Raw genomic sequence first — 25529 nt, 5'->3', positions numbered from 1 at the left:
CACGAGGATTATGGATCCAAATGGCCGATTGTTATCGTCCGGGTGCCAGAACTTCCAGCCGAAGGCCAAGCTGGATGGCCCCGGCGACTTGGGGCTACTGTTCAGCCTTAACCACCCTGTGCTATCACGAGCCGGCCACCCCTTTTCCCACGTTTTGTTCGACACGTTTTTCGCGAGTCAAATGTTACAATGTCTGATCGGATCGATGCGGGTTATTGTTACTTTGTTATCGGAAAGGTATCGATGCTGGACGATGAAGCTGCTGCAGCGAGGAGCATTGTGCTTTCTCTTTTTGAAGTATTTTTTCTTCTTTGAATTAACACGTAATCTACTAAATGTGGACGTTATTATGTCATTTTATTGTATTGTGTTGCATTGTATTATATTGTATTTTATTGAATTCATTAAATTGCATAATATTGTATTGTATTATATTACATTGCATGGCGTTGCATCGCATTGTATTATTTTATGTCACATATCATTAATATTTAAACACAGAAATGGCGACGCCACGTAATAAATATAATAAATACGAATTTAAATATAATAAATATATTAAACACAAATTTCAATATAATAAATATAATAAACACAAAGTTAAATATAATAAATATAATAAACACAAATTTAAATTAATGAATATACTAAATACAAACCTAAATTAATAAATATAAATTTCCTGTCAGACGTAGGAATTTATTAATAAGAAATAAATATTAATCCACTCGTCTGTGCTACGAAATAAATTGTAGTTCCAGGGTTTATATGATATATGAATTGACGATTATATGGCATACGAAGACGATCGCAAGCTATATCGTAGAATACTCTATGCAGAGAGTATCACCGTAAAATTTTAAGTAACTGGGATGTATATAGTGCCGGAGATTTAGCGAGGTTGGAAAATGTAGTTTCGTGGCAACCGTAAAAGAAGTTTTTAAGATAGCTTCTCTCTACGGTGAAGTAAGATCTTTGAAGCTTTAACCACGAGTTGCTGTATGTTCGAATTTTTGAATATCGCTCTGTTGTAATATTCCGTATATTTGGAACTTTAAACAGAAATGGAGAAATAAGAGATCGATTTTTTTTGAATGATTAAAATGATTTCTTGTTTTAATTTTCTTTAGGTCGAATTTCTTCTATTGGTTTTTATTTTTAAAGACATTGCGAGATATGTGCTTTGATATCACAGGTTGATGTCTTGATAGCACAAGGATATCTTCAAGAATTTTTTTCGAGATATTTAAGACGCCTCGAATGTCCTATGAACGTCCTGAACACGTCCTAGAAACGTCTTTAAAACGTTTTTCAGATGTCTTGATGAGGTCTCAAATTGGATGTCCTTTTAACGTCTGTGATAAGACACTTTGACGACGTCACAAGTTGAACGCCTTTCTAACATCTTAAGAAAGACGTCTTGACGACGTTCCATACCTATCACCATCTTTATACCCAATTTTAATAATTTTAACGCGTTGCAAAAATGTATATTAGTCTGTCCCTATCAACACTATAGTTTCTACCAATAATGTGGTAACAAACGCCGCCAAACAGTTTGTGACAGACGTCGAAACGTCGCTCTATTCGAGCCGAAACCTCTGCTGAAAAGAGGCCACGCAAGCGAACACGAATCGCCATTACGATTCGCCACGAATTCAGCCGCGTCCTCAACCTCCCTCCCTCTCTCCGCCCCATACAAATCCCAAAGCGGTCGAGCGCCGGAGAAAGGAAGAGTTAGTTAGCCGCAGCTCCGTTCGAGATCACCGGCGGCATTATAGAGACTGCGAGCAGACGGGCGAATCGCAGGAATGACAAACCATCGAATGCCGCCCGATGAACTCGGGCGGCCAGGCGAAACGCGGCACAAAAGCCCCGCGCACTCGTGGAACGCCTCAAAGGAGCGGCGGAGATGCTCGCCCGGATAAGGAGGAACTGTGGACCGGGGTGAAACGGCCAGCCAGCGCGGCGCGGCGCGGCCTGTAATAAGGGAAAAATAAAGCTCGCCGAAGAAAAATACGGAATCCGCAGAGCCCCGGACCACGAACGACGCGGGCCGAGTTAAAGGCTTCCTTAGATTGCGGCCGCGGTGCCGCCGCGGAACTTTGAATGGCACCTGAGCCGAGACCGCGCGGTCACGAAGCGCACCTCCTAAAATATGCGGGATTAACCCTTTACGGGCCTGTGGAACTTTCGGATCGCGTGATATTTGTATTAACGTTTTTAGCTAATAATTTTGGTTTTTCTGTGAGATGGCGTTTTTAGATGGAGAGTGGGGGTTTTGGGGGATGAATTATCCCTTGACATAACCTTCTTCAGGTGACATCATAAGCTTGCAAGTGACTCAAAGTACAATTTTTTTATTTAGAATCATTATTTTTAAAATAATAAGTAAGACGCGAGTTACAAGGGCAAAGGAAATCTCGATTTTTTTATTAATTTAGTTATACTTTTGCAGACTATTTAAAAATGTTTTGGGGTTGTAGGTGACGTCATAAGCTTGCACGTGACTCAAAATAAAATTTTAATAATTAGGATCTTATTTACTATTTCCAAAATATGAAATAAGACGTGAGTTGGAAGGGCAAGGGAAATTTTGATTTTTTATTTATTTAGTTATACTTTCGCAGATTATTTAAAAATGTTTTGGGGTTGTAGATTATGTCATGGGTTTGTAGGTGACCCAAAATAATATTTTAATAATCGAGATATCGCTTTTTATTTTCAAAATTTGAAGTGAGTTATGAGGGCAAGGGAAATTTCAATGAGTCAAGCAGTCATTTTAACTACTTTAGTAGTTCCAGCGTAAATAAATAATTAAACCCAGATTTTAATAAACCAGCTCCCGGAAAACAATTCTTCAAAGTATCTTCGATGAAAAGAAAATGCAAAGCGCACAGTGCGCAGCTAAAAACGTCAATCAATTGATCGACTGTTCAACTCGAATCTCCGATAATTGAACTACATATCTGAGCTGTCCATCGTGTAAAAATTCCAAGATATACGACGCTTGATTAACAAGACCGAGTTCGTTATTCGTACAGAAAATAGTAGACGGTTTTCATCGGGCGATCACCGTTCGCAATTAGAAATCTCATCTGAATTTGCGGGGCGAAGACGTATTTCTCACGATTCTCGAAAGAATCTCGCCGACCCCATAAACTTACCGCGGAACCGAGAGCTCCGTATTCATCGAACCCGCAAAAAAGCTTGCACCATCCCCTCTCGTTTTTTCGTTCCGCCGCGCCCGGAGCGGAGTTCATTTAACGTCGAACGCTATTGTATTTTCAGGTACACCGGCCGGGCTCGGTTTCGTCCGGGCATTTGGACGATGCTAATTAACCGTGTCTGCATTTGCATCGCTTCACCGTCTCGGCTTTTTCCGCCGAAAGATCCGTTTCTTACTTGCGTTTCCCCTTGGCCAGGTTTCCGCGTTTTTCCGCGTTCCCGCGGCCCGTAGTTAATGATAACGAGATGGATCTCTCTCTCTCTCTCTCTCTCTCTCTCTCTCTCTCTTTCTCTTCTCACGGCGAAGTTCGCGAAGAAAGAAATCTCGGGTCGAAGCAATTAATCAAATCGCCGGAGTCTCGCGGGCGTTTTGAATATTCAGCGAACCTGATACAGCCCGGCTAGAAAAAAAAGCTCGCGCGTATATATTCGTTTGATCAGTTAACGACTTTTTTCCACGCACGGCGGACCGCCCCGCGAAATCTTTCTTCTTTCCTCGTTCGGGCGACGACGCGAACCATCTCGAAACGTCCATTAACGCGGATCGCTAAGTTCCTTGCCGCTTCCAGGTAATTACCGTAACCGCGAGCCTTATCGCCGTCAATTTTGCCATTTTTCACGAGAGCCGCGTTTACTCGATTCTGGACGCTCCGCGGGAAAGTCGGCCGCGAGGTTAACCCTTCCCGCTCGAGACTTTTCTAACCTTTAAATGAAGAGTTTTGCTTCAGTGTATTTTATTCGATTTTTAGCAGGTTGTTTTTGTTTAATATGTGTGAGATTGACTGTGTATTGCTTACTGAAGGCTTGTATTATATTATTTAGCAATTTATCAACTATAGAAAAATTTATTAATGTAAATATTCTTTTAATAATAGTGTAGCAATTTTTAACGCAGTCTTGGAGGCGGCACTCGAGTGCAAAGAGTTAATTGTAGTGTTATCGAGCTGGATAAAGCCTCGAAATTATTTATTAAATTCGAAATTATTATTGTTGTTGTCGTTTTTATTTTTACTATTTTAATTGAGAATTCTCAGAGGAGTTTCGCATAGTAACGTAAATTAATATCTTCGAAAACAATTCCAGCAAACAGAAATTAAATAAATATAAATTTTCTTCGATATTAATTTTAATAAATCGAAAACATTGTAACAATATTACTAAACGCATCATGCGTTTTCTTAACCTTATATTATGGCTCTTCATTTTTGCCATAAATGCACAAATACTATACTTATTATAGTATAACACTATACTTACTATATATAACATACTATACTTACCATATATAACATACTATACAGTAAGTTGTATTCCACGGAATTTTCAAGCCGTCAAAGTTATCGTTGTATTCGACTAGAGTCGATGCCGAAAAGTAAATGTTGGCTCGTTTCGATCTGTGCATCGTCGAAAGTTCCATTCATCTGTGCTCAAGGGGATCGAACGGTCAACAAAATGGCGTGCCCGCGAAGTGTGTCACCGAAACGTCAATAATTTCCGCTCCCCCGGAAGGCAAATATTTCGGTATCTTTAATGACGTGTCCGACGACCGCTGTCACTAATATTCGAACACGAGCACGTCTCTTGAAAAATTTTAATGTATAAATTTTCATATTAATATCGATTAGAATCTCGGCGAATTAATTTGAATAAAGAAATCTGCAAAAATTGCAAATGTTCGAAAGTGCAACAAAAATAGTAATGATTGCGTCTTTAAATTTCTTTTGTATAAATATGGATTTTTCGATAAAAATATTTATATTCGTTCTAATATATTCGATATACAATATATTATATTTATGATACATTTAAATATGTTTTGATATTTTTAATATATAGTATATTGTGGTTATAATATATTTAGAATCATTTAATGTGTAATATTTTATATCTATAGTATATTAAGTTTATAATAGGCTTAAGATATATTATAGCCTACTAGATATATTTAATATATAATATATTATATTTATTGTGCGATATATTACATTTATAAAATATATCTAGACTCATTTACTGTGTAATATTTTATATTTACAATATATTGAATGTATATTATATTCAATATAAAAGTAATATTAAATTTATAAATTATATTCAGACTTATTTAATATATCATATATTATATTTATAGCATATTTATCTTCCCCTTTCCAATGAAAAGTTTTATCTCAAAGAAACTTCTCTCCGCAAGATTCAGCTTAGTTCAATTGTCCCAGCATCTCAAACAGAAAGTCGTTCCGCGAAATTTTCAAGTGAGTCGGCCGAGAGTTAATGGGAGCCGCCGTGGACAGAGATAGCGGCGAAAGGGGGTGATGTCATCCGTTAATTCGTTTTTTATCCGGGATAATGCTAAAACCAACGTGCGAACACTCACGGGCTTCGCGAAACGAGCAACAATATTTCAACGAAGCCTTACAACACCGTATCGCGGACGACGTGAACAGCGAAAGGTGACATCGCCCTTATCGATAATTCGCCGATAAAATACACTCGATCAATGAATCATGGTATATCGTTAATACAACATCCTTCGCAATCTTCTTACGATGTCTCACAGCGAACCGTATCGTCACGATTGGTCAACGGTCGCTCGCATACCACGCAATCTGTTATCTACCGTTTTATTTATCGTTCGCGCGTACTGTAGCTAATTACGAGACGACACCTGTCGTAATTTTGTCGGAAATAAAATCGAGCAGTGATCGATCTGGGCTTAGCTCAAAGGAAAATACTCGCGTCATCTCGAATTCGTAATTGACATAAGTTCAGTGATTCGAACGCTTGTTATCTTGTATAAATAATAGGGAAGATTGTTTGGTTAGAGTGAAATTATTTTTGTGACGTTAACAAATAATCGAGGTTTTACCAAAATCATTTTTTTAACGTTAATAAATAAATAATCGCGGTTATACTAAAATTATTTTTGTGACGTTAACAAATAATCGAGGTTTTACCAAAATCATTTTTGTAACGTTAATAAATAAATAATCGAGGCTATACTAAAATTATTTTTGTGACGTTAACAAATAAATAATCGCAGTTTTACCAAAATCAATTCTGAAATGTTAACAAATAAATAATCGCGGTTTTACCAAAATCAATTCTGTAATATTAACAAATAAATAATCGCAGTTATACTAAAACCATTTTTGTGACGTTAACAAATAAATAATCGCGGTTTTACCAAAATCATTTCTGTATTATTAACAAATTAATAATCGTGGTTTTACCAAAATCATTTCTGTAACGTTAACAAATTAATAATCGCGGTTTTACCAGAATTGCTTCTGTAACGTTAACAAATAAATAATCGCGGTGTATCTTTTAATAACCTTGACAACATCAAGCGCTTATTACAGGAGCAGCGATAAACCGAGCCGCTCTTATGCTAATTTCTCCAGAGATTTCATAGTTACAATGAATCGTACAGGATATGGACACGTCGCTGCCTCTCTCTAGCTCCCGTACATATTCAACCGTATCAACCATATTCTCCGAGTATTGCATAGTTAACCCTTTGCCTGGCCTTTTAACTCCGAAGAATTTCCGACCCGAGCGGTGTCCACGAATGTCCGCGAGAGGAGCCGAAGCTGTTGTTTGAATTCAACTGAACCGAAATGCACAAAGACAAAACATTAATTCAAGGTTCAATGTTGATTTAATATTTAATATTAATTATTTAATATATATTGTATATTTATAGATTTTTTTATGCAAGATCGACACTCGTGACATTTATGTTTGCTTCGATCTTTCCATTGATATTTATAATATTTATTGTTTATGATATCGATTGTTTGTGACATTGTTATTTACGGTGTTTACGTTTATAATGATATTAGAAGCCTAACTCAAAATATTTACATTTATTCCGCAATTTTTATTCCATGCTAGATTCGTCGAAATACGGCAAAAATTTGATTAAACATCGACAGGAGATAAGATTAGGGCTTTGAATGCAGAAACCGAACAATGCGTCGATAGATAAGGCCTCTTCGCGTATACACAAACGAAGCGGAGATTTCGCGTTTTAGAATGAGTCGCGAGGTAGATTGCTGTGCGACCTTGTTTAACCAAGGTACAATCTGTTGAAGGAACGACGACAGTTCTCTTGTAAAAATTAGCGATTCCATATAGTATATTCCATTTTAATTAAATAATTATTTATCATAGCCCTGGTAATGTTAGTGACATCCACTATCTAATGCACACTATATTGCGGATTTTCATCGGGTATGATAAAAATCAACATTGACTTGATCATATCATATATAGGGTGTCGCAGAAAGAACTTATACGACACTCTAATATAAAATGACATTAAACTGTCAGACGCCTATTTTTCTGTCCAAGTGATCTCTTATCTATAAAATCAAAAAATTCCCAAATGGAGATCGTGGTATAATTGTTAACGCCTTAAATGCAAAAGCAAATCGGTATGAAGCCGATCACCGCAATATAACAACCTATAGCCAGTTAACAACGTAACTGGGTTCGTGCCAGCGAGCCACCCACTCGAGGAAGTTTAGCGTTGCGTTTCGTAGCATTTAATAGAAAAGGTTGCACGGCGTGGCGCACGCGTTCCGTGTCCCGGAACGGGGCGCCGCAATTTAACGTAACGGGCAACGTCTCTTTTTATTAAAGTTGCCATTCAATTCGCGGAACGTTCCGTCGGCAATTTCGCGCGGCACGAGCTACAAGACCGGGTTCTCGGCCCGCAGGGCGGTTGTAACCTGTATCGACCCTTAGGGCGGTCGCGGCCGGCTCCTGCCGCGCGCGATAAGCAACGACGTGCCACGGTCATTCCGAACACGGGAGATCTCGCCGTGGCACATTTTACAGGCGGTGGCGCATCAATCCGCGCGCCGGTGCCGCAGCAATTATTGGCCGGCGCCATTATGCGGCGGGCTATAACGGTTCAACCGGCCGACGGAGAGAAGCGTTCCGCGAAATGTTTGCGCGGCCCCGGCTACGCAAACCCCACCGGCCGGGACAAACAGAACGGATTTCGGATGCAAGATTCGCGAGCGCGGGTATTACTTGACCCCGCGCCTCTTCTTTCGCGGAAACGTTCCACCGGGTTCGGGGACATAATATCGTCGAACAATCGCATTATTTTTGGAAATGAAAGGAATTCGATTTCGTCAACCACTCGCATTATTTTCAAAAATAAAACAAGATCGATTTTTTTACTGCGCCCGCTTTTACTTGTTTGGTGATGTTTTATTTATTTTATTTATACGGCAGATATATTTTGTAAATTTACGAGAGAAGAATTTTTGCAACGTGGTTCAGTTAAATTATTGTGAATTCTTGAAGATTTTTTACACGTGTCGTGTAATTACAAATAATTTCAATAAAAATCAAAATTGCTGGAAATGAAGAGAATATTTATGTCACGAGTCAAACTTTTGTCAAACTACGACAATTTGCTATTTTTAAATTATTTCAGTCATAATTACCCTATACCCAAATTATTAAAAAATCTATCACATTTTAAAATTACAAATAAAAATATAATTTCTTTGAACATCGTACGACAAAAGTAGAGTTTCACCTTGCACGCCTTGATTACGTTGCCAAGTCCAACTGCGATGGAACAGAGGCGTTTTAGACAAGTTTCATTTCAGTCCCGTTCAATGAACACGTCCCGAATGGTTCAATGTTTCCTCTTAAACACGAAGGGGAATGAAAATAAACACTTTTACCGAGTGATCCACTGGAAACTGTTGCAATTCTTTCACCTCCAACCTTCTCCTTCGAGAGGGATTTCTTTGAACCGCTGCGGTCGAACCGTTAACAAGGATCGCTGAAATAAAAGCGTCGATAACTCGGGCTCGATAACGTGGGCAGAGGGCAACATGTCCTTTCCACGCATTTTCTTTCACAGTTTCTATTTTGTGAAAAATCGGCGAAAGGTGTATTTTGCTGGAATAATGGTGACGATATTTATGGCACTGTGCTGGTACTGTATTAGTGCTATAGTTGTACTATATTGGTATTATACTGGTACTGTTCTGGTACTATATTGATATTATATTGGAACTATACATAAACTGACATAACCTCACAATATATTTAGGGTACTGTGCTGGTACTGTTTTAGTGCTATAGTTGTACTATACTGATATTATACTGGTACTGTTCTGGTACTATATTGATATTATATTGGAACTATACATAAACTGACATAACCTCACAATATATTTAGGGTACTGTTTTAGTGCTATAGTGGTACTTATATTAGTATTATACTGGTACTGTTCTGGTACTGCATTGATATTATATTGGAACTATACATAACCTGACATAACCTCACAATATTTATGGTATTGTATTGGTATATTAGTGCTATACTGGAACCATACTCAAAAATACCTAGTCTACCTCACTCAAAAATAAATTAACAATAATAACAACACACCCAAAATTTTATCCTTACCCTTTCAATCTAACATAACCTAAAAAAATAATTTCAATTCCCAAAAATAATATTAGGGAATAATTCTATTCCCTTTTCCACAATTAAAAATTATTGCTAAAAATATTCAGCAAAAATATCGCCACATCTTCTCGCTGCCCTATTCTCTAATGATTTCCCATAATCCTAGTCCATGCACTATCCCCATTCCACCCTCCTTTTTCCTCTGAACTTCTCAACCTCGTAAAAACAGGATCGGCAGCAACGCGTCGAAGCGTTCGCAATCGGCTGCCAAATAAAGCGAATAAATTAGTCGATCCAATTTAGCCGGGGCTGTTACAGCGCGAAATATTCGTTCGGCAATCGAAAGGGTTCTTCTTCCATTAGCAAAGGATCCGGAGGAAGGCTGGCCGATATTCACCGACGCGCAGCCTATATCAGAGAGAGAGAGAGAGAGAGAGAGAGAGAGAGAACCCGGCCGTGCCGGAAGTGGATGGTTGCGGTGCCCGGCGGCCTGAAATAACACGCTCATCGTTCCGATCTTAATTACATAACCTGGTATTTATCTTGAGGCGAACGAATCGCGGCGAATCCACGTGCTATTCCGGCCGGGCAATTAAGCGGTGGCGAGAAGAACGAACCGGCGAGAAGCTATTAACTATCTCTCCCTCTCTCTCTCTCTCTCTCTCTCTCTCGATTCGCGCGAAGGCCCGCGTAAGCGTGCTGTTGCTATACTTTCGCGATAATGGTGAATTAATAGAGGGGGCCCAGGGGCCGGTCGACGGAGAAGGGAAAGTTCTCGATATCCGTCGACGGCGGTGGTTGTCGTCGTTGTCGCGGGTACCGCGAGAACGGTAGACGGTTAATTAAGGGAACCGTTAACTAGGGGAAACCGACTTATCTGCGACGATTGGCTGCTAACTTACCCGGCGGAGCAAATGTTTCAGAGTTTCAATCAGTTCCTTACCCACCGCTCTCCCCAACTCCCCTCGGTGGCCACCCCCCTCCCCCCGGTCCGCGGATAGCTACTTTGCAGTCGTTGCCATAAGACGCTCTTGAATACGATTATAATAAATTCTTCGCTGAAAGTTGCCGAAGTACTCGAATCCGCTTTCGATGATAATAGCCGCGGGGGTTGAGTTGCGCCATCCGGTGCTTCGAGGAGAAAGAGAGAGAGAGAGAGAGGGAAGAGAGAGGGAAGCGTTCTCGTCACCTCCCGGTCCTTTTTCGGTCCCCCGACGGCGGGATTACGATTTACATGACAAACCTTAAAGCTCCTCCGTCACGGCATTGCTTAACGACCTCCTTCGTGCCTGCATCAAGGCCTCCGGAACATTATACTTACCGTATTCCTTTCGCAAAACAGCTACGGTTAACTTCGATACCGTCCGGGGCTTGAGGCGCTCGTAAGAGTACCGGGAATTAACCCTTTGCCGGCGTGTTAACTCTTCGCGCTCGGGTGGCGGCTCCGCGGCGCCATTAGAACTGGTCTGTCATGTTGCGAAATTATTTTTGGTGGACGAGGTTTTTGTTGTGAGAAGATTGTTTAAAGTGCAATTCTATTTTTGTAAATTAATGTAATTGTGGTTTAATGGAATTTAAATTTGATATAGTTGTACTTTAATATAATTGGAATTTAATATAGCTATAATTGAATATATGTAATCATAATTCAAGATAATCACAATTTGATATAATCACAATTTAATAGAATTAATTTTTCTTGTAATAATTGAAGACTTTTCAATTTATTGGACGTTTGTCTCTTCGAGAGTGCGACGCAGTCAAAAGGTTAAAATAGTGGAGACTTGCTGGTAACAAAATATATAATTATAGTTCGAATTGCAAAGAGTTAAGGAAGACAATGTCCATCATTGTCCTAATGGAGCGAGTATATTGCGGCATACTAGCATTTTTTATCTTCGCTGAAGCTTCGTTTACTCACCTTTCGTTTCCTTTGTTACAGGTTGCTTGTTAGAACCCTGCTGATTGGACATCGTATGCAGGTATGTGCATCTTTCAGTTTTCCTTTTCCTCGAGGAAAAGTTCATTATCTCGATACTTTCTCCGATCCCAATATTACGAAATGAATTAGGGTTGCTATTGATATTGAACAATATTTATTTAGCTATTTTTAATTAAGTGGCGTAAACGATTCTAATTTCTCTGCTATTCCAAATAACTAAATAACCACACAATAATCCATAATAATCGATCTATCTACTACCAACAAAGATCCGTATTACGCACACATGTGACACTCTTCGCTAAAAATTCATCAACCCCCCGAGAACGTCGCAAAACGTTCGAGCAGCATTTCGAACGTATAGAATGTGAAGATCAGCCATTATCCCGAAAGCCGCTAGTTATTCAAACGAAATTTGGAGACCTCGCTTCCACGCGGCCCCACGGCCGCATTTTCTGACGGCGAAATGCATTACGTATTTAGAGTGACGTGTAGTAAAACTAAATCCTTCGTGGAAAAAAAGAGGGATCGCGGCGCGCAGACTTTGCATACTAAACACCCAAGGACCGGCGAAATTCGCCTCGCTTTTTTTTTAGCGGACGGGTATCTTCCGGTACCTTCATTCAATATTTAGCCACGTCGTCCGCGAAACGTGTTCTAGATATCGTTTCGGGGTGAGAGGTCGAGGACATTTACGTCTCGTAATATACAGGGTGTCTTAAGAGTCGCAATTGGGATTTGAAGGATTGCTGAGGTGATTTTAAGAAAGTTTTTCCTTTGCAGAATTGAAATCCGTAGATTCGTTTAGGAGATATTAAGGAAAAACGGCGACCAATGAGAGCAGCAGAGCTTTGACCAATGAGAGCGACATAATCTTGACCAATAAGAGCAACGTAACTTTGACCAATAAGAGTAACATAATCTAAACCAATGAGAGTCGAGTTCGGCAACTGGTAATTAGTGGAGCGTGGCGACTGAACCAACTAGCAGGCGAAGCTCAGTTCTATTGGCTCGGTTGCTTCGCATCAGCGATACTCGCTTCTCATTGGTCAATGTTCTTTTGTTAATAACTCGTTAACCATGCTTTGGAGAATATTTTTGCAAAGGAAAAAGTTGTTTTAAATCAGCTCAGGAATCTTTCGCTTTTGGAAGTACTATAATTTTGGCCCAGTTCCATTGGCTCGGTTGCTTCGCGTTAGTGTTACTCGTCTCTCATTGGTCAATGTTCTTTTGTTAATAACTCGTTAACCATGCTTTGGAGAATATTTTTGCAAAGGAAAAAGTTGCTTTAAATGATCTCAGGAATCTCGTTTTGGAAATATTTTTGGAAGTACTATAATTTTGGGTCATACTGTAAAATGCACCAGAAGGGTTAGTTCTTTTATTTAATATTTCTACTTCTTATAATTTCTAGTATAAAAATAAACCAATATTTCATAAAATTCTTTTTCTTTAATATACAATTTATCAATAATAACAACTCATTAAAGGCACCTGAAATAAACTTTTTCAAAATAAAAAAAATAGCCTCAAATCACTTCATACCTCAATCACTATCGCGACACCCTGTATCACCCTAACGTTCCACCCGACATTCGATCTTGTTTCTAAACGTTTTCAATACGCGCCAAGAACACCTGTGACACGACCATAGAAAACTCGGCGCGTCGCCGAGTTGGAAACAAGTGGTGGTAGTAAGTAACACACGCGCGGTTCTTCGGGTAGGAGGTCTAGGCAATTAGGAGAAAAGCCGTGGTAGTAGTGTCAAAAGCTTAAAAACTTTGTAGGGCTCGCATGAACTTGCCCGGTCGGGTCGGCGAGAAGCCGGGCCACCACCACCGCCCCCTACCTCCCCTCCGCGGATTAACATACACCATTCGCCGTCTACCGCGGCATCCTACGGGTTTCGAGTGTAATTATTCTGCAGGAAGTGTTAACTTTCCACTCGACCCGGCCAATCACCGCTGATTCTGCGTAGACGCAGGACTTACGTGCTTACCGCTACCACCGTCGTCGTCGTTTCACTGTTCCGCCGTGGCTCTACCCGGGCTGAATAAAAATAGAGGGCGCCTGTTTTTCGGATATACTTCGGCGATAAGAGGACTTAAGGTACGGAACGAAACTTTCCCCATTCCCGGAATAACGCGGGAGGATTTTTCTGAATGCGGGCCGGCTACGGGGGACGCGCTTTTGTATTCCGAAAGAATACCGCGGCGGCGATAGCGGACACATAGAAATTATTCCGGTATCAAAGGGGTTGGATGCGGACGCGGTGCTCGCTCGCCCGGCTTGCTCGACTGTTTTCTTCGCCGGATCTCTTGGATAGTTTGATCATTTTTATTAACTCGGTCGTCGCGAGGTATCTTAGAGCTTGCTCGTGGTTTTAATGTATAAGGAACGTTGTTAACTATTATTATTATATATATATATATAATTAATTGTCATTCTGTTAACTTGCTATTCTTGTTTATTTAAAGTTAAGATATTAGGGGTGGGTTATTTTTATTAATAGTGTTCTGCATGGCGACGGATTTTAATTATGCAGAACGTAAATTAGAATTATGGAATAATGATATAAAAATTTGATTATATAATTAAATATAAATTTGATAAAAATTTGATACTACAGTGAAATATATAGGAAAAATCATAGTGATAGAGGATTAATAAATATTTCGCTTGTTAAATTGACGCTACAGTGAAATATATTGCATAATTGGAACATCCACCCTGTGATCATTTAAACAATCTTAAAAACTAATACAACAACAATTATTCGAAATCGTACATAAAAACGCATCTACCCAATTAAGCATATCTCTTGCAACTAGTTAGTAAAGCCACGGTCAATTATCGACCGCCAAAATTGGCTGCGTCGCAGCGATCCGTCGACGACGCCGTCGCGCGCCAGGAGGGTCCCGTCGCCGGCCGTCGGAATATTTCCGGCGTTTTCGAAAATACGATTTCCTCCTCCGACCACCGAGCCCACTGTAGCGTCGCGTTTTCGAGGGATACGGTTCGACGTAAATTATTCAAACGTCGCAGCGAGGAGTCGGCGACGTTTTCTCGCCTCGGATATCACGGCGGACCGCCGAAAGCTATCGGTTACTTTCATTCAGGGCGCAATGACGGAAAAAAGAAACAGAGAAGGAGGGGGAGAGGGAGAGAGAAAACGAGAAAAAGCGAGAAGAAAATTATTTGCGCAGTTGACAGCGGCGAAACGAGGCCAGCGCCTATTGAGTTTTCGCATCAAAGTCGAAAGAGGATCGTCTCTGTCGTCGGGTTAACGATCCGGCCTGACGTCGACGACGTTCGTCGCTGTTGTCGTCGTCGATCGCTGCGTCCTCCGGGACACGCGACGCTTTTCTTCGGCTCGGGGAATCGCGAATCATCGAGCCGATCGCCGGTTTTTTTACGGCGCGGTGTGATTCGTCGCGATTTTATTAAAACCACGTCGAATGTTTGTTCGGGCACGAGAAGATAATTGGTGCCGAACGCCGGTCGGCTCCGTTTATTCTCTAGTGCCCGCGGAAACCTTCTCTCTCTCTCTCTCTCTCTCTCTCTCTTTCTCTCTCTCTCTCTCTCTCTCTCTCTCTCTCTCTCTCCCTCTCTCTCTCTCTCTCTGCGTGCTTGATACATCTGTAAAACGACGAAGCGATTCCGTACGCGAGGGAAAAAGATGCCGACCGGCCCGAATTGTATTAATTATAGAATGCATTCGTGACCCGCTGCCGCCGCCTTTTAACTTCATTAAATTCAATATCGAACGCGGCCGTTTATCGACTGGAAAATGTCCCTGGGGAAGTGAGAGGGAGGGGGCGGGGGACACACCTTTTCACGCAAATTTTATATAATTAACGTTACGATGCCGTTTCAAAGGCGACGTTCTCCGGCCGCTCGGTTTCCGACGATTCGTTTAAATTAGCAAATGACTTCGTCGAATTTATTGGGATTGTTGTTATCTTATTTTATGTTTGGTTTTTTGAGATTTTGGTGGTCGGAAGAAAACTAATAGGATATTTGGAATTTTTTTCTGGGGTGTAGTGTTTAAATTGTATTGCAATTATATGGCGATTATGTGATAATTATATAACAATTATATAGCAATTATATAACAATTATATAAAAATTATATATGAATTATATAGCAATTATTTAACAATTATATAATGATATAACAATGCGAATTTTCCGCAAATAATTGATTCTCGTGGTTTGCAGAAATAGTTTAACTTTGAACAATTTTTTAAATATATGACCCGTTGGCATGGAAATTATTTTATAACGTGAAAGGGCGGGTTTTATAAAAATTTTAATTTGAAAGAGTTTTTGGCTTGAAATAATTTGAAAAATGGTTTGGTATAAATTATTCTGAATCATTATTCTGGTGGGGGCTTTATAAAATATAAATGTACCCAAAAATGTCTCCTAGAAATATTTTTGAAATATTAGAAATTTCCTTTATTTACAATAAATTAGTTAATAAAATAGATTATTTACCTCTTCATACATTGATCCTTTTACAATAATATACAATTAAATTGATATTACATTGCAGACAGATGCGCGGTAAGATCTACTCAATATGAATATTATTAATTTCTTCGAAATCGAAATAAAATTGAATTCATCTGTCATCAAAATTCAGAAACTAAAGTGAACAAAGACAGTAAAAAAAAAAACAAAAATTGTCTGCTCCTAAGGAAAATATTAAGAACAAATAAGTGCAAATTATCTTAACCTACAAAGACGACTCACCTTCGAAATGTTCGCACCCTTTCCCGAAACTTAACTATCACGTCCATCGTTGCCATTTAACGCACGACCCCGTCAACGATTATTTTAACAATTAGGAAACTCCTGGACCCGATACTATATCGTGCCTATAACCGAGGACGGCGCGCAGATAGGAGTGAGAGTTTTAATTCGATTGCAGCGATGCGTGGAATAATGCGCGCCGTTCCATTCAGCCGTGTTATCCAGACGGCCGGAATAAATCGGTCGGATTCATACGTTATTCATTACGATTTTCACTTTGTAAATGATTTTGCCCGTTTGCCGTCTCGTGAACTGTGAACCGGCCGGCTTTTATGCCGGCCCGATTCCTTTGAAACATTCCGGCCGTGTTTCGGTTTATCGATACTGTTTGCTCGGCCCTCCGCCCTCCCCCTCCCTCCCCATGTGTGTGTGTGTGTGTGTGTGCTTTTTTTTCCTCCCCCTCGTTCCCTTTGGTGCCTTCGGCTTAGGAATATATTAATTGGCCGCGTCACCGGTATTGTTTGCACATTACGCCGCGGATATACGTACAGAGAGCGAGAGAGCGAGAGAGCGAGAGAGCGAGAGAGAGAGAGAGAGAGAGAGAGAGATGTATCGTCGCGGAGGCGTAACTCGTTCGTTGATGGAAGAAACGTGTATTATCGATTACGGAGCACCGGTCGCCTATTTGCGATTTATTTGTCCCGTGGCCGGCTTCGATGGTCGATCGAGCTGCTCGAATCGTCATTAGTTGATTATATTTCGCGGCACGCCGGTTTCGGCGTATTGTCCGCGGGAGCAGAATTCTGTCAACAGTTTTAATGGGGTGTAATTTTTGTTTCCAAGTGCTGCAATTTATTTTTAAGTGCTGCAATTTAATTTTAAGGGGTTCGATGACTGGCTTGAATTTTTCTGTAAATGTTAGAGGGACTGGTTCGTAGTAATTAAATATGTATATAAATTAACAAGGAACATCGAATGCAGTTTTTGAATTTTTAAAAGAAGAAGAAAGGCATCGTTTTTACGTCTTTTTTAGTAGAAGAAATAGTGAAACGATTATTAGATATTATATAGATATGTTATTAGATATTACGATTTTTTCGCTCTTTTCTCCGAGCCTATAACAAAATTTTAAAAAATGCAATTAGCACTCCTAGATAACTATTTATGAAATTTAATGAATTAAAAATCACTTTGAAATAATTCTGACCGAATATTACTGCCCCACTATATAATATCAACACAGTAACAAACAATATGGCCCTTTTAAAATAACTAAGAATTAAAAACTATAAATGCCTCAGATCATTTTCAAACAAACTACCCTATCACACAACGATTAACACACCACCCCCATAACCCTACCATTATTCTAAAAACCCAATAAAACTAAAAAGATACAATCTCCCTAATTTTTCCACGCAGCCTAAAAGGCAAATAGATCGCCATCCCCCCGATTCATTTATTTCGTCGCATCGACCAAACGCATTGCATCGCCGGTAAACCAGCGTGTCCTCGTATCGCGTGGAATATTAAAAATTCAGCGGACGCGTGGCGAACGCGCGGAATCGATAGCATTGACAAATCAATGGAACCGGGATGCGCGCGTAGCGTGCATGTAAAACTGCAAAGAAAGCGTCGACTGCACGGCACACACACACACGCGCGCATACATACACCTATGTCACGCGTGCGTGTATTCTAGCGCAGAGAGTTAACCGGGGCATTCTAAATGCGCTTTCCACAGCGCCGGCGAACAACGTCTATTAGAGAGATTCCGCAGGCCGTTCGTACTTTTGATTTCCGAATCGAAAGCGTGCGCCGATAAAAATCGTCGAGCCGGCCGGTCGCACGCGCGCCGCGCGCCGACGAGAGGAAAGCGAACGGATGAAATGCCGCGGCGGAGGGGGTGCGCGTTCGAGCGGCTCTGCCGAAAAACGGGGCGCGAGCGCGCGGGGCTCGCAGAGGACAGGGGAGGGGAGGAGAGAAACGGGTTGCGCGAATTTGCCCAATGAATTTCCGTCGACAGTAGGGAATTAAAAATATTTGCCGATTGATTCGTCGGTCGGCCGGGCCGGTGATCGATTGAAACGCGACGTTGCCCGCGTCCGGGCCGCGGCAAAAATTCCGCGACGCGCGGATTTCGCTCGCTGGTCCCTTGCGCGCCAGGGGTGGAAACTAGATAGACGAGAGAAAAAGAGAGAGAGAGAGAGAGAGAGAGAGAGAAGGGGCGCGTTGCGAGCCCTCCTCGGGCCGTGCTCGGCGGACACGTCGGAAAGCTTGAGGCCGCGGACAACAAGTGGCGCCCGTAACGAGCTTTTTATGATGAATGTGTTCGCTCCATGTGCGAAAACGTGACTTCCTCGAGCACGTGCTCGCCTGGCCGGTTCGCGGCTCCTTGACCCGGGGAAACGGCTCCGGGCATTGTTTACCGCCACGGAGCGCCGCGGCACGCGAGATAAGAAAGGAGAGGAGACGGCTGTGGCTCTACCCTGCTGCCAGCGTGCGCTCCTTGTTCCTTCGAATCGACGCGACTGGCTCTGACGGCGGCTGCGATGGCCGGGTTGCGAAACAGGAGCGATGGTTGATGTTTGCGTGATCGGAGATCTTCAAACTTTGTAATTTTTGCACGTGGTGTGCCGACTAAGGAATTTTACTATGCAGAGACTAGGCTTTAGTTGATCGTTTATTTTAGAGTCACACAATTTGTACATGTTTCGAAGCTTTTATACTAGCCGGTAGTTCTAGGAGGCGGCCAATGAAACTCCAGGAAGATTTCTATTGGTGCGCTGCTAGATACGATTTTCGTGGCGAAAATGAGCTGTGGTGTTTTGCCCAAAAAAGGGGAAAATCCGGCCTAGCGATACCGATGGTCGAAAAACGCAGAGCTGTGATTTTATGACCGGGCGAAAGTCCGGTCAACAGCCCACATCTGGCGCTCGTTTGCCGGCAATGGTTTAATACGTTTATAACTTAATTGCTAAGTTGCCGGCAATCTGTCAAACTAATCCTAAGGATGTGCACAAAACCTAACAAGCGAGGTTTTTCTTTAATTTCGTCAGGCAGACGATTTTTGCGGTGGCTGTACTTGGAAGTCTGTATTAACCCTTTGCGCTCGGAGCCATTTAAACTATAAATCTGAAGTAATTTTTCTGCCTTTATAGCTATAATTCCATTTTATATAACAATGTATATTCTGTGCATATGTAACCTTAACAATTTCGAAAATGCAAACTTTATTAGTATAAAGATTATTTTGCGACGTGATAGAACAATTTTATGGTGCCTCGCAGTCGCCACTCGAGTGCAAAGGGTTAATCTTATTAGGGGTAGTTATTTTTTTTTTTGCTAAAAGTAAGGAGAGTATTATTGTGCTTGGAGCATATATTAAAGGATGAAGAGGATAATGATAATAGTCTATTAATTTTTATATTTATGTTTAACTTAGCTAATATTTATATTTATGTTCGTGTTATTTTATATGAATTATATGTGATTCGTGTTTGTAGTCACTGTATTACTATTTTATGACTAATATTGTTGTTACGTATTCCTTTGTACAGTTGCTAGTATTTTGGAGAGGTAGAAAGAGAGAGAAAGAGAAAATGAGAGAAAGAAGGAAATAAAGAGAGGCACCGAACCTCTAAGGTCGTCACAAATTTAATTGCGCAATCAAACAAATTCCAGTCACAAATTCCATAAAATTCATTATACCTCGTTACTTAGGTTTTGATACAGTCTCGCGACATAAGCGTCGCTTTTCTAGCTCATCGATGCTCTCGCAAAATCGACATTTTCACTTTCAACAAGGCTTCCGCGCGGCAGAACACGGCCCGGGACCCGGTCCCCTTTTTCCAGGCCCGCCGCGAATTTCGAACTGGGACACGAAGATTCTTCTATTTTTTGATCAAAGCCCGCGAACTTCCCAAACGACATTACGCCCCGAACGTTTCATTTAAAACTTCGCCGGGCTGTTCCGCGAGTTTTCTCGTTACGTAATTTAATCGCTCCGCGGTCCCGTTCTCGCGCTACGGCGCCTCCGTGCCTAACGTATGCGCGATCCGGGGGGAAAAGGGAGAGAAAAAGGGATGGAGACAGAATGAAGAAGAGAAAGATGGAAACAGAGAGAAAAAGAGAGATGGAGACAGAGAGAAAATGAGAGGTGGAGAAAAAGAGAGATGATGGAGACAGAGAGACAAAGAGAAAGATAGAGACAGAAAAAGGGAGATATACAGGGTGGGGAAAATAAAGTGATACAAAGCAATATCTCCATTATCGTTAATGATACGTTAATAATACGCGGCTAGCATGACCTTGAGTTATAGGTCGCTGAATTCGTTTTGAAATCGGCAATAATGTCATCGAAAATCAAGCATTTCCGTTCGTCTATAGTACACCTTGTAAAAATATTTCTTTCAAACGTACTCCTTCTCCATTCGTCCAAAAACTCCTGCACAAATCCAGCGAATCGCGCAGTTGATCCCAGTGTGAAGCGCGTCGCGAGACAATGTATTTCGAACAGAATCCGGCATCGGTGACTGTTTCTAATTGCTCAGACGACGCCACTCGAGTCCGTCCGGCCGGTCAGAACGGAATCGGTAAAGTCCCGTGGATAACTCTTTCCCAGTCGAGCACTGGGGGGGGGAGTGGCCGAGGTTCTCGAGCTAATCCAGAATCCGATCGTTCGTTCAAGTGAATTAGCCTGAAGAGCTTTCGGGGATCCTCGTAAAATATAATGAAGAATCTCCTGTCGTCTGAGGGGCTGCTTCTCCGCGCCCATCACCTTGGCCCCGGTGGCTCTCTTCAAACGCGGTGTTCTTCCGCGCCCGGTGATTTCTTTGATAAATAAATGCGATTCGGAGACCCGTCGCGCCGCCGGCAGAGAAAGAGAAAAAGAAAGAGGCGAGGGACAAACGGGACGGGCGACGTCGATGAGGGGGGGAACCCGAGGTTAAAGTGAAACAGCGTTCTCTCTGGCCTCTCGCTCGTAAATTTTTATCGGTTCGGCAAACTTTGACCCGTCCCGGCACCGCGCTCTTTCTTTCTCGATGGAGCTTGATTAACCCGGCAGCGCGATCGCGCTTTAAATATTCGGTTGGCAAGAAAGTAATTCTCGGTTTGCACCAGTAAGATAACGTTACGTTTTGCTTCGTTATTCTTCGCCAATGTTAGAATTTCTTTTCTTCCGAGATTTGGGGTAGTCGATACCTCTAGGTTGCTTTAACCCCTTCCCGTACTTTAGCGAGTCTGACTCGCGATGAAGATTTTTGCCCAAACATGAATATCGCGAGTCAGACTCGCGACCAGATACTTGGGCCAAACATAAATATAGTGAGCCTGAGTCGCGACCAGATACTTGGGCCAAACATAAATATGGTGAGTCAGACTCGCGAACACATACTTGGGCCAAACGTAAACATAACAAGCCGAGCTCGCGGACTGATTTTTTGCCCGTTACGCTCGTGACCGAATGTTAGTTCCTCTCAGTACCTCAGAACAGTTAGTCACGATTATTGTCGTTGCTGTTACGAAGCAGTTCAATTATTAAAATTTAAGAAACCCCTTCAAAATGCGAGGTACAAAAGTGTTTAGTGAAGGCCGTGATAACGATCTTCTGATAGTGACGTGTTTATGCCAGTTGCAAAGCGAATAAGGCATCTATAAACGTAAATAAATATTAGGCTTATCGTTCATCCTCTAGTTAGACCGTCCGCGTATTACGGAACGTAACCGTTGCGAAACGAAACACGGAGAAGCAAAAATATCATTTCAATCAATGAAACAGATTGTCCCCTAAGTAACGGGCAGGGTTCTATTCACTTTTTTTGCGAAATAAAACAGAAAGAGAGAGAGAAGTTCAATTGTTCGAATCACCGCTTCGAGACTATCGCGGAAATCGCTGTACGTAACAATGGCCCGAAGACTCGGGCGCGGGCGCTCGCTCGCGGTTCAGATAAATGGGAGATGCGGTTCTGATAATTCCCGCGAGATCCCCTCATCCGAATCGCGCGTTCGATAGAACAAACAAATAACGCGCGGCGGCTATATTTCCGCTGTTTTCCAATTCCGAAACTTTTGTTATTTCTGCGCCGGTGTGTTTGTACGCCGGCCTTGTTTCGGTAGGTTACTCGGGGAAAAATGGAGCGGCAAACCGGAGAAAGGGGGAAACACGGATATTCCGCGAAGCTTCGGCCGATCGTCGGAGCATCTTGTTAAATATTAGATCGCCGCGATCCGAAATAAAAATATTAGAGCACGATTCGAAGAGTTTATACGTTGTTTTAATTAAACAAAAATTGCGCGGTATACTTTTACGAAGATTCTTTTTCTTTTTTGTAGTGTTTTCAAGCTATGGTTGCATTAGTACTTTTTATTAATAGGATTCTCTTTTTTAAATTATTTATTGAATTTGTTTTAAAGATTTCTTTTTTTTAGTATAAATATACAGCTCGCGCTGTTCAGCGGAATTAATGTAAAGACATTTTGTTAAAATTGTACGAAATATTGTTGATTTATAATTTTGTCGTAAACGTATAAATTGAGATAGTTATAGGGCTGAAAAGTTGAAGTGTAATGATATGGCCTTTGAAAATTGTTTAAAATCATTGAAAAACTGTAATAATTATTCTGGTTCGTGGTATTGCCATTCTATTAAACAGAATAAATTTTTATGCCTAGAAAATTTATTCTTGTGATTCCTACCAACAGTTTTACTACTTGATAATTTCTTAACCACTTCACGCTCGGGTTATTTTCGCAAAAATGTAACTAAAAACTTCAGGTTTTTTTATTCTATATTTCAAATGTACATATTATATACAAATCAAAATAATTATTAAATAAAAAATAATTATACTAAATATTACTAATATAAATTATAATAAGAAAAAACATCGTAAAAAATTAATTGCTTGCTTTATTATGATAAATTTCAAAACATGGCTCCAAACATAAACCGACTCCACAATTTTCACACCAATATCGACTTTCCCTCCGGACGCGTTTCTCTGTATTGTCTCGTTTAGAACAGCAGATTACACATCTTTGTGAAAAAATCTGAATTATCTAAATTAAATTCCATCTTCACTGTCACTTTCCATTATAATCCTTCAAAATCAAACATTTTCTCAATATACATACACGCACATAAATAAAAGATGGTACAAAAATAGAATAAAAAATGTATTATTTAGAAATTTTGAAAGGTGTAAAAATGCTAGACGTAAATACTTACAAAAGGTTTTGCAATGTTTTACAATAATATATAACAAAGAAAACACTATCCAAGAGTTCGAATAAATATTCAACAACGTCTGGCCAGTATGGATCGTTCATATCTTATACAAACTACGAAGAATTCAAACGGGCGAGCAGCGCTCGGGTTGATGCGTTTGGGCACGTGTGACGGGCGCGAGCACTGCTCGTTCAAAAGCATGAAGTGGTTAAATATAAACCTTATTGTTGGAAAAATTATTTTGCAACGTAACAGAATAATTTTAGTGGTGCCTCAGAGTGCAAAGGGTTAAGGGATGAATCGTCGCGGCTATTAGGTCCGCGATATTTGGCCAGAAGGCGCCGCACGGCAAACATTGAAAGTCGAAGGCGTCGGGAATGCGCCCAATAACACAGAATCGAGAGAAGTCGACTGCTCCCGCTACCGCCACTCGATATTCAGGCAAAATGGAACGCGGCGTCGGTGGCGGCGATGGTGGTGGTGGGGGGTTGGTTGCGCGTTATCGTCCCAGCCCCCGCGTTCTACCCGTGTTATATCCATCTCTGGCATAGCTCGTTGGCCTCGGTGGCGTCTGGCTATGGCCGGGTTTCTGTCGCGCTGACAGGAACGGGATGATAAAAAAGCACAAGCCCCGGAGTCTACGAGTCGGGCTCGCGCTGCCACCGACCACCTATCGCGTATCCAGCCCCGCGAAATACTGATTTCAAAGCTTCCCCGCGCGCGCGCGAGATCGCGATCTGGCTGGAACAGGCCCCGGCCCCATAAAGCACTCTCTCTTCCGCGAGCCACGCCGCGATCCACGTCGACACTGTTTGAGCGTTTCGGGAGGCCTTTAAATCGCTTCGACTCTCTCTCCCTCTCTCTCTCTCTCTCTCTCGCTCTCTCTTTGCCACGGCCTCTACGGCCGTCGACGCGATTGCCGATATTTCCGGTCGACCGGAAATGACGGCCGGATCGATATATACGCTGGGCCGGCCGATAAAGGTTTCGGTAAATATAATCGCGCGAGATATCCCGGTAAATAACGATCTCGCGATAATTGCCGGCATTAATGTAGCTTTTAGATAAATCAGTGAATGATTTATTCAGGGTAATTGGAACGGTAATAATACACCGGTTCTCGCAAAAGACGATCCGTGATTTGTAAATAAAACCGGGATCGCGGTGTTTATTCGACGGTATTCGGGCGGCTCGGGTATTATAATTTGTTTAATTTTGCGGAGGTGGGGGAGGTTCTGGTACGGTGGGGTTATTTGTTGGAAAAATTCTTTAATACATTGCTTGTCTAATTGTAAATAATTTAGTGGAAATATCGTTTATATTTAAGGTTATTTTTATGGAAAAGATTGATACTCGTTTGTTTAGTAATTTATAATAAAAATTATTTCCTCTGTTCTATTTTATGTAATCCTGTCTCGATTTTTGCTACCATTAACATTACCTCATCGTTTTACAGCTCTCTGATTATAAATAATTGAATGAAATATAATACACGTTTAACGCTATTTTTTTACCAAAGAGATTAATTAAGAATAATAAAACTTTTCTTCTTCTATTTTATATTTTCTATAAAATCGTGCGACGATTTGCCGCAACGATTCGATAAATCTTTAATAAACATCAGATTCGATGTGAACGAATTATCGCATGACAACGAATTAGTCGTTTCGCGGGCGGCCGCCCTTGCGCGCCGTGAACTTCATTTGTCACGCAGGCTTCAACTCTTTAAATGTACGTTTAAACGATTAGGCGTAATTTAGCCGGCGATAACGGCGACTGACAACAAGAACATTATTCACCCGGCCGAAGCACGTTGCGAATCAAATTTCCATCAGGATAAATCATAATTTTTCAGCTAATTTCACGCTTTATCTAATAATATTTAAGCTACAGTTAATTTTAAACCGCTTTCAACCCCTTGACGC

At 41.2% G+C, this 25529-nt stretch overlaps 1 protein-coding gene across 6 annotated transcripts in view; it reads left to right on the top strand.

The window, feature by feature from the left end:
- Kek5 (leucine-rich repeat, immunoglobulin-like domain-containing kekkon 5 protein) overlaps nt 1–25529 on the top strand; it is a 653304-nt gene that overhangs the window by 366046 nt on the left and 261729 nt on the right. For all 6 annotated transcript variants that reach the window (XM_078188237.1, XM_078188226.1, XM_078188258.1 and 3 more), the window contains one exon: nt 11616–11655. The gene's annotated coding sequence lies outside the window, so the exon portion shown is untranslated. The remainder of the gene's footprint in view (nt 1–11615; nt 11656–25529) is intronic.

The sequence above is a fragment of the Augochlora pura genome, chromosome 2 (assembly GCF_028453695.1).
Source record: "Augochlora pura isolate Apur16 chromosome 2, APUR_v2.2.1, whole genome shotgun sequence".
In the NCBI taxonomy this organism is placed as follows: Eukaryota; Metazoa; Arthropoda; class Insecta; order Hymenoptera; family Halictidae; genus Augochlora; species Augochlora pura.
This window is presented reverse-complemented; position numbering and strand designations above follow the sequence as displayed.